The sequence below is a fragment of the Hyperoodon ampullatus genome (genome assembly GCF_949752795.1).
Source record: "Hyperoodon ampullatus genome assembly, chromosome: 17".
Lineage (NCBI taxonomy): Eukaryota > Metazoa > Chordata > Mammalia > Artiodactyla > Ziphiidae > Hyperoodon > Hyperoodon ampullatus.
In genome coordinates, this window is record NC_136930.1 from 46,691,885 (window position 1) to 46,706,605 (window position 14,721).

A 14,721-nucleotide genomic window follows, 5' to 3' on the forward strand; every position below is an offset into this window, starting at 1 on the left:
ATAGTGTTCCCAAGAGACCTGCCATTTTCTAACTAGTCCCATTCTTCTGGCTTCAACTGATGGTGGTATAGGTGGTGCAGACTCCTAAAATGGGTCAGTCTGTACCCTTGCCTGTGAAGATGTGTTATTTTTTGCCTTGATACCAAAGAGGCAGTTCATCTCCAGTGACAGAAACTATTAGATGGGGGGAAAAAAAAGGCCAGGAGCTGTCAGTGGCTGTATTTTCTGATATATGATGGAAATTGGATTAAGGAAGAGAAGAACGTCAGCAAAGCCAAAGTGGAGGCATGAATCGAAGAGAGTCCTGCAGGTTTCATGTTCCTGGTTCTGTTACCACTGAGGATCAGCTGCATCTTTGCTCTTCCGAGAGAGCCCATACATTCAAGCTCTGGTTAGTTGGGTGCCTGCTGTATGAAGTCACAAGTCCTAATTAATACATTTGGCCAAGGACAAGGCTGATGGAATCATAGAACCTTGAAGGAGCCTTTGAGGTTACCTAGGACAATCTCATATCATTAAGAGAAATCCTGAAAGGTGGCCATCAAACCTCTGCTTGCAAGTGGCTGGAGAGATAAATTCAGGAATATCACTCATTCCATGGTCTCTAACAGACTCTCCTTTCTAGCACCTAACCTAAATCTCCCTTCTGGAATTTTGCACTTCCTGGGCTCAGTGTCACCAAGTCCAAGCTCATACTGCTCACCACACAACAGGCCGATAAATCAAGAGATGAGTTGTTGGGGCAAGGAATAGCGACTTTATTTGGAAAGCTGGCAGACCAAGAAGATGGTGAACTTGTGCCCCAAAGAACCATCGTGCCCGAGTTAGAACTCAGGCTTCTTTTATACTAAAAGAGGAGGGAGTAAAGTCAAACACTTCCTGGTTCCGGTCTACCTCCATAGGGGATGTGTTAATTTCTTCCTGCCTGCAGTCATTCACAGGTGGGCCTGGTCAGAATGTTTCCTGTGAGCTAAACAAAGGTTTTTTTAGCTTAATGCTCATTACCTGGGAGGCAGGGTTCCCAGAGATGGGCCACTATGTATAATTTAAGCTTATAGGCAACATACTTTTAGTGATTAACTTGTAATAGAATACAAAGGTTCTTTCCTATTACAATTCCTGACTGCCAATGTCCACTCCACCAACTTGTGGGAAAAGGACGAAGACCGCTCTGGCTACTTCCGGAGGTGACAAACATTCCTTAGAATATTTAGTCTGTCCTTTTTTATATCTACAACCATCTGAACCTGATGAAGCCCGTTAGCACTTTGCTGTCTAATTTGTAACTGAACTTGGGTGTTTTGGTTCCAGTTCCCAGTACATATACTAAATTCCTGTGCTATTTATTTAGACAAAATTAAACAACTTGGTTGACCCTTCTCCAGCTACAATGAAATTCCCATCTACTTCAGTTAGATAGGCAGACCTGTTGGAGGCAAACTCATGAACAGAGATTAGTATAGTGCCCAAAGTTTCAACATCACTGGCAACTGCTAGGTCTTTTAAAGCATCTATAGATTCTCTCACCTGGGCAGACGCCTGGAATGGCCTACCATTCAGTGTTTCGAAGGGACTTAATTTAAGCCTGCTACTGGGAGCCACTGATCCCTAGCAGGGCAACTGGCAAGGGCTTATCTCAAATTAAATTAGTATCCATTTTCTCAGTTTTTCCTATTGATTGTGGTCTCCAGGATGAATGTAATTCCAATGCCTTAATCCAAATCAGGGGATAATTTCCTTAAGAAGGGCTTTAACCAATTAAAAGATACTGATTTTTAAAATTAATAACTTAAAACTGCCACACACAAAACAAATGGTCCACAAAAAATTCTCCTTTTTCTGACGGTTTTACAATGAATTGTTATTAACCAGTCTTTTACTATGAAACTTAAATGGCCAATTGAGAAGAACTGTTCTGAGACCATCTTTGACCACTGATTAAGACCGGGGTGGCGGGTATAATATTCATTTAACCTTCTGAGCTTTCTGGGCAGACTTGGTGACCTTGCCAGCTTCAACTGCCTTCTTGTCCACTGCTTTGATAACACCTATAGCAACCGTCTGTCTCATGTCACCACCAGCAAAGCGGTCCAGAGCAGAGTAGTTAGTCAGAGAAGGTCTCAACACAGTGGGCTTGCCAGGAACCATATCAACATCACAAGAATTTGGGGCCATCTTCCAGCTTTTTCCCAGAATGATAATCAATCTTCTCCTTCATCCCAGCAAACTTGCAGCTCATTCCCCACTGTCAATTTTACCCAGGGCTCCGGGTGTGGGGAATTAGGTACCAAGTCCAAGGGAGCCCCAGGCCTCTTCATTCATCACAGTGTTCCTCTCTTTCTACCATGTGAGAGGCTCTCGTCTTATTGTGTTTCTTCTCATGATTCAGCCTAGGGCAGTCTGTTTTCCAATGTTCTTCCTCCTTACAGTAAGTGCATTGTTCCTTACTGTCGTGGCTTACCTCTCTTCGGGTTACTTGTTTTCCTGGAATCCAATGCCACTGCCAAAAAATGGCATTTCGTTTTGCATCATCTTTCTTGTATTTCCCTGTTGAACACTTTAAAAGCAGCATCCACAGCTGAGTGCCAGGGGCCACGTGACTTAGGAAGCAGGGCTGAAATCTCTCCCAGTGACTGAGTGAGACACAGTTTTACACCTGTGCCACCAGCTTTGTAAATTCAGCGCCTGTAGGACACCCAGTGCTTCTGCCACTGGGACAGGTCTGGCCTTAGAAGCTGTGGGCTTTGCGGGCACGTGCATGTGGGGGCTTGGCCAGGGTCTGGGCTGCCTCCATAGCCTTCCACGTTGGGTCCAGGTGCGCAACTGCTGTGGTCCTAAAACCTGACTTCAGTGGATCTGTGCTGGTGGCCTTGTGAAAACGATGCCTGAGGGACACTAGGGCCGAGTGCTGGCATTCCCAATTGAGGTGGGGCCAAGGGCAGTGCAGACAACAATGTACTTTGTGAGCCCACACAACAGATAAAAAGGTGACACAACAGTGCACACTCACTGGTGAACAACTCCAGCGGAGGAATACCCAGGGGCTCCTTTCCCAGTGGGTACACTCCAGTCCTGCCTATCTCATACTGCAGCTCAGAAACTCGGCTCAGAAATGGATTGGGGGCTTCTACTCCAACAACTAAGGAGCAGACCCTGCCCCTGACAGGGCAGTGACAGTGACAAGGCAGTGACAACCACAGAGCAAAGAGGAGGCCCCACTCAATATGCAGTGCAGGCTCTGGTCACCAAAATACCAGTCACACCTCCTATTAAGGGGATAATGGCCAGCATACACTGAGGAAAGAGGCAGCAAGCATCCATACTAAAAACAGCCCTCGCACCAAAAAGTATTAAACTCACGCAGGCTACACAGGGATGCTCCCACATAAAAATAACCCTCCAAGACCACAGTAGTTAATTATTTATTCTAAACTCACAGAGTAGGAGAAATATAAGGGGAAAAAATGAAGAAGCAGAGGAACCACTCTCAATTAAAAGATCAAGAGAATTCCCACAAAGGAAAAAACAATGAAACAAACCTCTTCAGTCTAATAGACACCAAGTTCACAAAGGAGGTAATGAAAATACTGAAGGAATTAAGAAAGGCTATTGACAGGAATGCAGATTACTGTAAAAACAAACAAACAAACAAACTAGAAACTATAAAGAGGAGCCAAGAAAAATTAGAAAATTCATTCGCAGAGACAAAAGCTGACCTAAAGGCAACGAATAGCGTGATGAATAATGCAGAAGAATGAATAAATCATCTGGAAGATAGCATAATGAAAATCACCCAATTAGAACAGCAGACAGATACCCAAATGAAAAAAAAAAATGAAAGAACATAAGAGACCTATGGGATAATATAAAGCATGCAATCTATGCATAATAGGAATCCCAGAAGGAGAAGACAAAAGGGGATTGAAAATGTATTTGAAGAAATTATGGCTAAAACATCCCAAACCTAAAGAAGGAAACAGATATCCAGGTACAGGAAGCACAGAGGGTTCCAAATAAGATAAACTCAAACAGACCTACACCAAGACATATTAAAATTAAGTTGGCAAAAATTAAAGAGAGGATTCTAAAGGCAGCAAGAGAAAAACAAAGAGTTAATTACAAGGGAACCCCCATAAGGCAATCAGCTGATTTCTCTATAGAATCGTTGCAGGCCTGAAGGGAGTAGCAAGATGTATTCAAAGTCCTGAGGGAAAAATCTGCAACCTAGAATATTCTACCCAGCAGGATCTTCATTTAGAAGGAGACAGAAAGAATTTCTCAGACAAGCAAAAATTAAAAGAATACAGCAATAAAAAACACATCCTAAAGGAAATATTAAAGGTCTTCTCTAAAAAGGAAAGAAGTAAGAATCTATAGGAAAGAGAAAATCACAACTGGAAAGTAAATCACTTAAATAAGCCAGTAGAGAGATCTAAAAAAAAAATCTGTGAAAGAGATGATAACCACAATGAACAGCAAAAGGATGAACAGAAGATATAAAGAGGACAAAGTCATAAAATGTGGGGAAGAAGAGTAAAAAAAAAAAAAAATTGTAGAATTTTTTTTCTATAATGTGTTTGAGCCTATATGACTATCAGTCTAAAGCAAGTAGATACAGAAAGGGGTTAATATACTTGAGAAAACAAGGCAACCATAAATCAAAAACATATAATAGATTCCAAAAAAACAAAAAGAACATAAGCATAATACAAAAGAAAATCATCAAACCACAAAAGGAAAAAGAAGGAAAAAAGAAGAAATACAAAATCAATGGGCAAACAAGGTTTAAAATGGCAATAAATACATATCTATCAATAATTACCTTAAATGTTAATAGACTAAATGCTCCAATCAAAAGACACACAGTGACAGATTGGTTAAAAAAACAAGAGCCAACAATATGCTGCTCCAAGAGACCCAGTTTAGGGCAAAGGACATGCATAGATTGAAAGTGAGGGGATAGAAAAAGGTATTTCATGCAAACAGAAATGAGGAGAAAGCAGGGGTTGCAATACTCATATCAGACAAAATAGACTTTAAAACAAAGGGCATAAAGAAAGATAAAGGACACTATATAATGCTAAAAGGATCAATACAAGAAGAGAATTTTACACTCGTCAACATATATGCACTTAATATAGGAGCACTGAAATACATAAAACAAATACTAACAGACATAAAGGGAGAAACTGATGGGAAAACAATAATAGTAGGAGACTTTAACACCCCACTCACATCAATGGACAGATCTTTGAGACAGAAAATCAGTAAGGCAACAGAGATCCTAAATGATACAATAGAAAAGTTAGACTTTATATTTTCAGGACAGTACATCCAAAAAAAGCAGAATACACATTCTTTTCAAGTACACATGGAACATTCTCTAGGATCGACCACATACTAGGCCACAAAAGAAGCCTCTAAAAATTTAAGAGTGTAGAAATTATTTCAAGCATCTTTTCTAATCACAATGGTATTAAACAAGAAATCAACCACTAAAAAAGAAACAAGAAAAAAACCCCACTCACATGGAGACTAAACAACATGCTACTAAAAAACAAATAGATCAACAATGAAATCAAAGAAGAAATTTTAAAATATCTTGAGACAAATGACAATGAAAATGCAACCATATAAAATCTATGGGATGCAGCAAAAGCAGTTCTTAGAGGGAAGTTCATAATGATACAGGCCCTCCTCAAAAAACAAGAAAAATCTCCAATTAACATCTTAACCTACCACCTAATAGAATTACAAAAACAAGAACAAACAAACAAAACCTAAAGTCAGCTGAAGGAAGGAAATAAATAAAATAGAGTTTAAAAAAATGGAAAAAAATCAATAAAACCAAGAACTGGGGAGGAGGAACCAAGATGGCAGAATAGAAGGACATGCTCTCACTCCCTCTTGTGAGAACACCAGAATCACAACTAGCTGCTGGACAATCATCGAAAGGAAGATACTGGAACTCACCAAAAAAGATACCCCACATCCAAAGACAAAGGAGAAGCCACAGTGAGATGGTAGGAGGGGCACAATCACAGTAAAATCAAAGCCCATAACTGGTGGGTGGGTGACTCACAGACTGGCGAACACTTATACCACAGAAGTCCACCCACTGGAGTGAAGGTTCTGAGCCCCATGTCAGGCTTCCCAACCTGGGGGTCTGGCAACGAGAGGAGGAATTCCTAAAGAATCAGCCTTTGAAGCCTAGTGGGAATTGATTGCAGGATTCGACAGGACTGGGGGAAACAGAGACTCCACTCTTGGAGGGCACACACAAAGTAGTGTGCACGTCGGGACCCAGGGGAAGGAGCAGTGACCCCGGGGGAGACTGAACCAGACCTACCTGCTAGTGTTGGAGGGTCTCCTGCAGAGGTGGAGGGTGGCTCTGTTTCACCATGTGGAAAAGGACACTGGCAGTAGATGTTCTGGGAAGTACTCCTTGACATGAGCCCTACCAGAGTCTCTCATTAGCCCCACAAAAGAGTCCAGGTAGGCTCCAGTGTTGGGTTGCCTCAGGCCATACAACCAACAGGGAGGGAACCCAGCCCCACCCATCAACAGTCAAGTGGATTAAAGTTTTACTGAGCTCTGCCCACCAGAGCAACAGTTGGCTCTACCCACAACCAGTCCCTCCCATCAAGCCTCTTAAGATAGCCTCACCCACCAGAGGGCAGACAGCAGAAGCAAGAAGAACTACAATCCTGCAGCTTGTGGGAAAAAAACCACACTCATAGAAACATAGACAAGATGAAAAGGCAGGGGGCTATATACCAGATGAAGGAACAAGATAAAAGCCCAGAAAAACAACTAAATGAAGTGGAGATAGGCAACCTTCCAGAAAAAGAATTCAGAATAATGATAGTGAAGGTGATCCAGGACCTCGGAAAAGCAATGGAGGCAAAGATCAAAAAGATGCAAGAAATGTTAAACAAAGACCTAGAAGAATTAAAGAAAAAATGAATAGAAGAATTAAAGAACAAACAAACAGAGATGAACAATACAATAACTGAAATGAAAAATACAATAGAAGGAATCAATAGCAGAATAACTGAGGCAGAAAAACGGATAAGTGAGCTGGAAGACACAATGGTGGAATTCACTGCTGCGGAACAGAAAAAAGAAAAAAGAAGGAAAAGAAATGAAGACAGCCTAAGAGACTTCTGGGACAACATTAAATGCAACAACATTTGCATTATAGGGGTCCCAGAAGGAGAAGAGAGACAGAAAGGACCAGAGAAAATATTTGTAGAGTTTAAAGTTGAAAACTTCCCTAACATGGGAAAGGAAATAGACATCCAAGTCCTGGAAGCACAGTGAGTCCCATACAGGATAAACCCAAGGAGAAACATGCCAAGACACACAGTAATCAAATTGACAAAAATTAAAGACAAAGAAAAATTATTGAAAGCAGCAAGGGAAAAATGACAAATAACATACAAGGGAACTCGCATAAGGTTAACAGCTGATTTCTCAGCAGAAACTCTACAAGCCAGAAGGGAGTGGCATGATATACTTAAAGTGATGAAAGGGAAGAACCTACAACCAAGATTATTCTACCCAGCAAGGATCTCATTCAGATTCGATGGAGAAATCAAAAGCTTTACCGACAAGCAAAAGCTAAGAGAATTCAGCACCACCAAACCAGCTCTACAACAAATGCTAAAGGAACTTCTCTAAGTGGGAAACACAAGAAAAGAAAAGGACCTACAAAACCAAACCCAAACAATTAAGAAAATGGTCATAGGAACATACATATCAATAATTACCTTAAACGTGAATGGATTAAATGCTCCAACCAAAAGACACAGGCTTGGTGAATGGATACAAAAACAAGACCCATATATATGCTGTCTACAAGAGACCCACTTCAGATCTAGGGACACATACAGACTGAAAGTGAGGGGATGGAAAAAGATATTCCATGTAAATGGAAATCAAAAGAAAGCTGGAGTAGCTATACTCATATCAGATAAAACAAACTTTAAAATAAAGAATGTTACAAGAGACAAGGAAGGACACTACATAATGATTAAGGGATCAATCCAAGAAGAAGATATAACAATTATAAATATATATGCACCCAACATGGGAGCACCTCAATACATAAGGCAACTGCTAACAGCTGTAAAAGAGGAAATCGACATTAACACAATAATAGTGGGGCACTTTAATACCTCAGTTACACAAATGGACAGATCATCCAAAATGAAAATAAATAAGGAAAGAGAAGCTTTAAATGACACAATACCAGATAGACTTAATTGATATTTATAGGACATTCCATCCAAAAACAACAGATTACACTTTCATCTCAAGTGCACACAGAACATTCTCCAAGATAGATCACATTCTGGGTCACAAATCAAGCCTCAGTAAGTTTAAGAAAACTGAAATCATATCAAGCATCTTTTCTGACCATAATGCTATGAGATTAGAAATGAATTACAGTGGTAAAAAACACAAATACATGGAGGCTAAACAATACACTATATAACAACGAAGTGATCACTGAAGAAATCAGAGAGGAAATCAAAAAATACCTAGAAACAAATGACAATGGAGACACGACAACCCAAAACCTATGGGATGCAGCAAAAGCAGTGCTAAGAGGGAAGTTTATAGCAATACAATCCTACCTTAAGAAACAGGAAACATCTCGAATAAACAACCTAACCTTGCACCTAAAGCAATTAGAGAAAGAAGAACAAACAAAACCCAAAGTTAGCAGAAGGAAAGAAATCATAAAGATCAGAGCAGAAATAAATGAAAAAGAAATGAAGGAAATGATAACAAAGATCAATAAAACTAAAAGCTGGTCCTTTGAGAAAATAAAATTGATAAACCATTAGCCAGACTCATCAAGAAAAAAAGGGAGAAGACTAAAATCAATAGAATTAGAAATGGAAAAGGAGAAGTTACAACAGACGCCGCAGAATTACAAAGCATCCTAAGAGAGACAAGCAACTCTATGCGAATAAAATGGACAAGGTGGGAGAAATGGACATTTCTTAGAAAAGTATAACCTTCCAAGGCTGAACCAGGAAGAAACAGAAAATATGAACAGACCAATCACAAGTAATGAAATTGAAACTGTGATTAAGAATCTTCCAACACCTCCTCCTCCTCCTCCTGCTCCTGCTCTCTCAGGCTTCGGGCTTCGGCTCTGGTGCCAGCTCCAGCTCCTCCCGGCCACCCGGGGCCAAGGCGACAAGAGGTTGTAAAAATCCATGTGGGACGGCCCCGGGGCGAGCATCGGAAAATGGAAAAATTACTGGTTGAACCAGAGAGCTGTCACGTTATAGAAGTTGTACCTGGCTGTGATTATAAAGCTGTGCATTCAGCATTTCTTGAACAGACTGTGAGCCAATGTATACTGATTAGGATGGTCTTCATGTAGGAGACAGGTTTGTCAAGGAATATACCATGTTTGATTCTAGAGGACTGACTGTAAAAGCAGATCTCATTTATTCTGAATCCTGGGCATCATGACTGGGGTGTCAACGACTTTCTTCCCGGAAGGCTCCAGAATCTTTTATACATCAGAAATACATCTACACGTGGAACAGCTCCTACAGAACACACACTGAACGCTGGCAGAAGACCTCAGACCTCCTAAAAGGCAAGAAACTCCCCACGTACTGGGTAGGGAAAAGAAAAAAGAAAAAACAAAGACAAAGGAATAGGGATGGGACCTGCACCAGTGGGAGGGAGCTGTGAAGGAGGAAAGGTTTCCAAACACTAGGAAGCCCCTCGTGGGTGGAGACTGCGGGTGGCGGAGGGGGGAAGCTTCGAAGCCACGGAGGAGAGCGCAGCAACAGGGGTGCAGAGGGCAAAGCGGAGAGATCACGGCAGAGAGGATCGGTGCCGACCAGCACTCACCAGCCCGAGAGGCTCGTGTGCTCACCCGCCGGGGTGGGTGGGGCCGGGAGCTGAGGTTCGGGCCGGATCGCAGGGAGAGGACTGGCGGCGTGAACACAGCCTGAAGGAGCTAGTGCGCCACCGCTAGCCGGGAGGGAGTCCGGGGAAAAGTCTGAACCTGCTGAAGAGGCAAGAGACTTTTTCTTCCCTCTTTGTTTCCTGGTGCGCGAGGAGAGGGGATTAAGAGCGCTGCTTAAAGAAGCTCCAGAGACGGGCATGAGCCACAGCTAACAGCGCAGACCACAGAGACGGGCATTACACGCTAGGGCTGCTGCTGCCGCCACCAAGAAGCCTGTGTGCAAGCGCAGGTCACTATCCACACCTCCCTTCCGGGGAGCCTGTGCAGCCCGCCACTACCAGGGTCCTGGGATCCAGGGACAACTTCCCCGGGAGAATGCATGGTGCGCCTCAGGCTGGTGCAACGTCACGCCGGCCTCTGCCACCGCAGGCTCGCCCCGCACTACGTACCCCTCCCTCCCCCCGGCCTGAGTGAGCCAGAACCCCCTAATCAGCTGCTCTGTTAACCCCATCCTGTCTGAGCAAAGAATAGACGCCCTCAGGTGACCTACACGCAGAGGTGGGGCCAAATCCAAAGCTGAACCCCGGGAGCTGTGCGAACAAAGAAGAGAAAGGGAAATTTCTCCCAGCAGCCTCAGGAGCAGCGGATTAAAGCTCCACAATCAACTTGATGTACCCTGCATCTGTGGAATACCTGAATAGACAACGAATCATCCCAAATAGAGGAGGTGGACATTGAGAGTAAGATATATTTTTTTTTCCCCTTTTCCTCTTTTTGTGAGTGTGTATGTGTATGCTTCTGTGTGAGATTTTGTCTGTATAGCTTTGCATTCACCATTTGTCCTAGGGTTCTGTCCATCCATTTTTTTCTTAATAATTATTTTTTATTTTAATAACTTTATTTTATTTTATCTTACTTTATTTTCCTTCCTTCCTTCCTTCCTTCCTTCCTTCTTTTTCTCCATTTTATTCTGAGCCCGTGTGGATGAAAGGCTCTTGGTGCTGCAGCCAGGAGTCAGTGCTGTGCCTCTGAGGTGGGAGAGCCACCGTCAGTACACTGGTCCACAAGAGACCTCCCAGCTCCATGTAATATCAAATGGCAAAAATCTCCCAGAGATCTCCATCTCAACACCAACACCCAGCTTCACTCAACGACCAGCAAGATACACTGCTGGACACCCTATGGCAAACAACTAGCAAGACAGGAACACAGCCCCACCAATTAGCAGAGAGGCTGCCTAAAATCATAATAAGGTCACAGACACCCCAAAACACACCACCAGACGTGGACCTGCCCAACAGAAAGACAAGATCCAGCCTCATCCACCAGACCACAGGCACTAGTCCCCTCCATCAGGAAGCCTACACAACCCACTGAACCAAATTTAGCCACTGGGGACACACACACACACAAAAAAAACAGGACCTATGAACCTGCAGCATGCAAAAAGGAGACCCCAAACACAGTAAGATAAGCAAAATGAGAAGACAAAAAAACACACAGCAGATGAAGGAGCAAGATAAAAACCCACCAGACCTAACAAATGAAGAGGAAATAGGCAGTCTACTTGAAAAAGAATTCAGAATAATGATAGTAAAGATGACCCAAAATCTTGGAAATAGAATAGAGAAAATGCAAGTAACATTTAACAAGGACCTAGAACTAAAGAGGAAACAAGCAACGATGAACAACACAATAAATGAAATTAAAAATACTCTAGAAGGGATCAATAGCAGAATAACTGAGGCAGAAGAACGGATAAGTGACCTGGAAGATAAAATAGTGGAAATAACTACTGCAGAGCAGAATAAAGAAAAAAAAAATGAAAAGAACTGAGGACAGTCTCAGAGACCTCTGGGACAACATTAAATGCACCAACATTCGAACTATAGGGGTCCCAGAAGAAGAAGAGAAAAAGAAAGGGACTGAGAAAATGTTTGAAGAGATGATAGTTGAAAACTTCCCTAATATGGGAAAGGAAATAGGTAATCAAGTCCAGGAAGCACACAGAGTCCCATACAGGATAAATCTAAGGAGAAACACACCAAGACACATATTAATCAAACTATCAAAAATTAAATACAAAGAAAACATATTAAAAGCAGCAAGGGAAAAACAACAAATAACACACAAGGGAATCCCCATAAGGTTAACAGCTGATCTTTCAGCAGAAACTCTGCAAGCCAGAAGGGAGTGGCAGGACATATTTAAAGTGATGAAGGAGAAAAACCTACAAACAAGTTTAGTCTATCCAGCAAGGATCTCATTCAGATTTGATGGAGAAATTAAAACCTTTACAGACAAGCAAAAGCTGAGAGAGATCAGCACCACCAAACCAGCTTTACAACAAATGCTAAAGGAACTTCTCTAGGCAAGAAACACAAGAGAAGGAAAAGACCTACAAGAGAAGGAAAAGACCTACAATAACAAACCCAAAACAATTAAGAAAATGGGAATAGGAACATACATATCGATAATTACCTTAAATGTAAATGGATTAAATGCTCCCACCAAAAGACACAGACTGGCTGAATGGATACAAAAACAAGACCCATATATATGTTGTCTACAAGAGACCCACTTCACACCTAGGGACACATACAGACTGAAAGTGAGGGGATGGAAAAAGATATTCCATGCAAATGGAAATCAAAAGAAAGCTGGAGTAGCAATTCTCATATCAGACAAAATAGACTTTAAAATAAAGACTATTACAAGAGACAAAGAAGGACACTACATAGTTATCAAGGGATCAATCCAAGAAGAAGACATAATAATTGCAAATATTTATTCACCCAACATAGAAGCACCTCAATACATAAGACAAATACTAACAGTCATAAAAAGGGAAATCGACAGTAACACATTCATAGTAGGGGACTTTAACACCCCACTTTCACCAATGGACAGATCATCCAAAATGAAAGTAAGGAAACACAAGCTTTAAATGATACATTAAACAAGATGGATTTAATTGATATTTATAGGACATTCCATCCAAAAACAACAGAATACATATTTTTCTCAAGTGAGCATGGAACATTCTCTAGGATAGATCGTATCTTGGGTCACAAATCAAGCTTTGGTAAATTTAAGAAAATTGAAATTGTATCAAGTATCTTTTCTGACCACAACGCTATGAGACAGGATATCAATTACAGGAAAAGATCTGTAAAAAATACAAACACATGGAGGCTAAACAATACACTATATAACAACAAAGTGATCACTGAAGAAATCAAAGAGGAAATCAAAAAATACCTAGAAACAAATGACAATGGAGACACGGCGACCCAAAACCTATGGGATGCAGCAAAAGCAGTGCTAAGAGGGAAGTTTATAGCAATACAATCCTACCTTAAGAAACAGGAAACATCTCGAATAAACAACCTAACCTTGCACCTAAAGCAATTAGAGAAAGAAGAACAGGGCTTCCCTGGTGGTGCAGTGGTTGAGAATCTGCCTGCCAATACAGGGGACATGGGTTCGAGCCCTGGTCTGGGAAGATCCCACATGCCGCGGAGCAGCTAGCCCCGTGAGCCACAATTACTGAGCCTGCACGTCTGGAGCCTGTGCTCCGCAACAAGAGAGGCCGCGATAATGAGAGGCCCGCGCACTGCGATGAGGAGTGGCCCCCACTTGCTGCAACTAGAGAAAGCCCTCGCACAGAAACGAAGACCCAACACAGCCATAAATAAATAAATAAAATTAAAAAAAAATACCTAGGAATAACCCTACCTAAGGAGACAAAAGACCTATATGCAGAAAACTACTAAGACACTGATGAAAGAAATTAAAGATGGGCTTCCCTGGTGGTGCGGTGGTTGAGAATCTGCCTGCCAATGCAGGGGACACAGGTTAGAGCCCTGGTCTGGGAATATCCCACATGCCGCGGAGCAACTGGGCCCGTGAGCCACAACTACTGAGCCTGCGCGTCTGGAGCCTGTGCTCTGCAACAGGAGAGGCCGTGACAGTGAGAGGCCCGCACACCGTGATGAAGAGTGGCCCCCGCTCGCCGCAACTAGAGAAAGCCCTCGCACAGAAACGAAGCCCCAACACAGCCATAATAAATAAATAAATTTAAATTAAAAAAAAAAGAAATTAAAGATGAGACCAACAGATGGAGAGATATACCATGTTCTTCGATTGGAAGAATCAATATTGTGAAAATGACTATACTACCCAAAGCAATCTACAGATTCAGTGCAATTCCTATCAAATATACCAATGGCATTTGCTACAGAACTTGAACACATCAACTTAAAATTTGTATGGAGACAAAAAGGACCCTGAATAGCCAAAGCAGTCTTGAAAAAAATGGAGCTGGAGGAATCAGACTCCCTGACTTCAAACTATACTACAAAGTGATAGTAATCAAGACAATATGGTACTGGCACAAAAACAGAAACGTAGATCAATGAAACAAGATAAAATGCCTCTAGATAGAAAGCCCAGAGATAAACTCACAAACCTATGGTCAACTTATCTATGATAATGGAGGCAAAGATATACAATGGAGAAAAGACAGTCTCTTCAATAAGTGGTGCTGGGAAAACTGGATAGCTACATGTAAAAGAATGAAATTAGAACACTCCCTAACACCATACACAAAAATAAACTCAAAATGGATTCGAGACCTAAATGTAAGACCAGACACTATAAAACTCATAGAGGTAAACATAGGAAGAAAACTCTTTGACATAAATCACAGCAAGATCTTTTTTGATCCACCTCCTAGAGTAATGGAAATAAAAACAAAAATAAACAAATGGGAACTA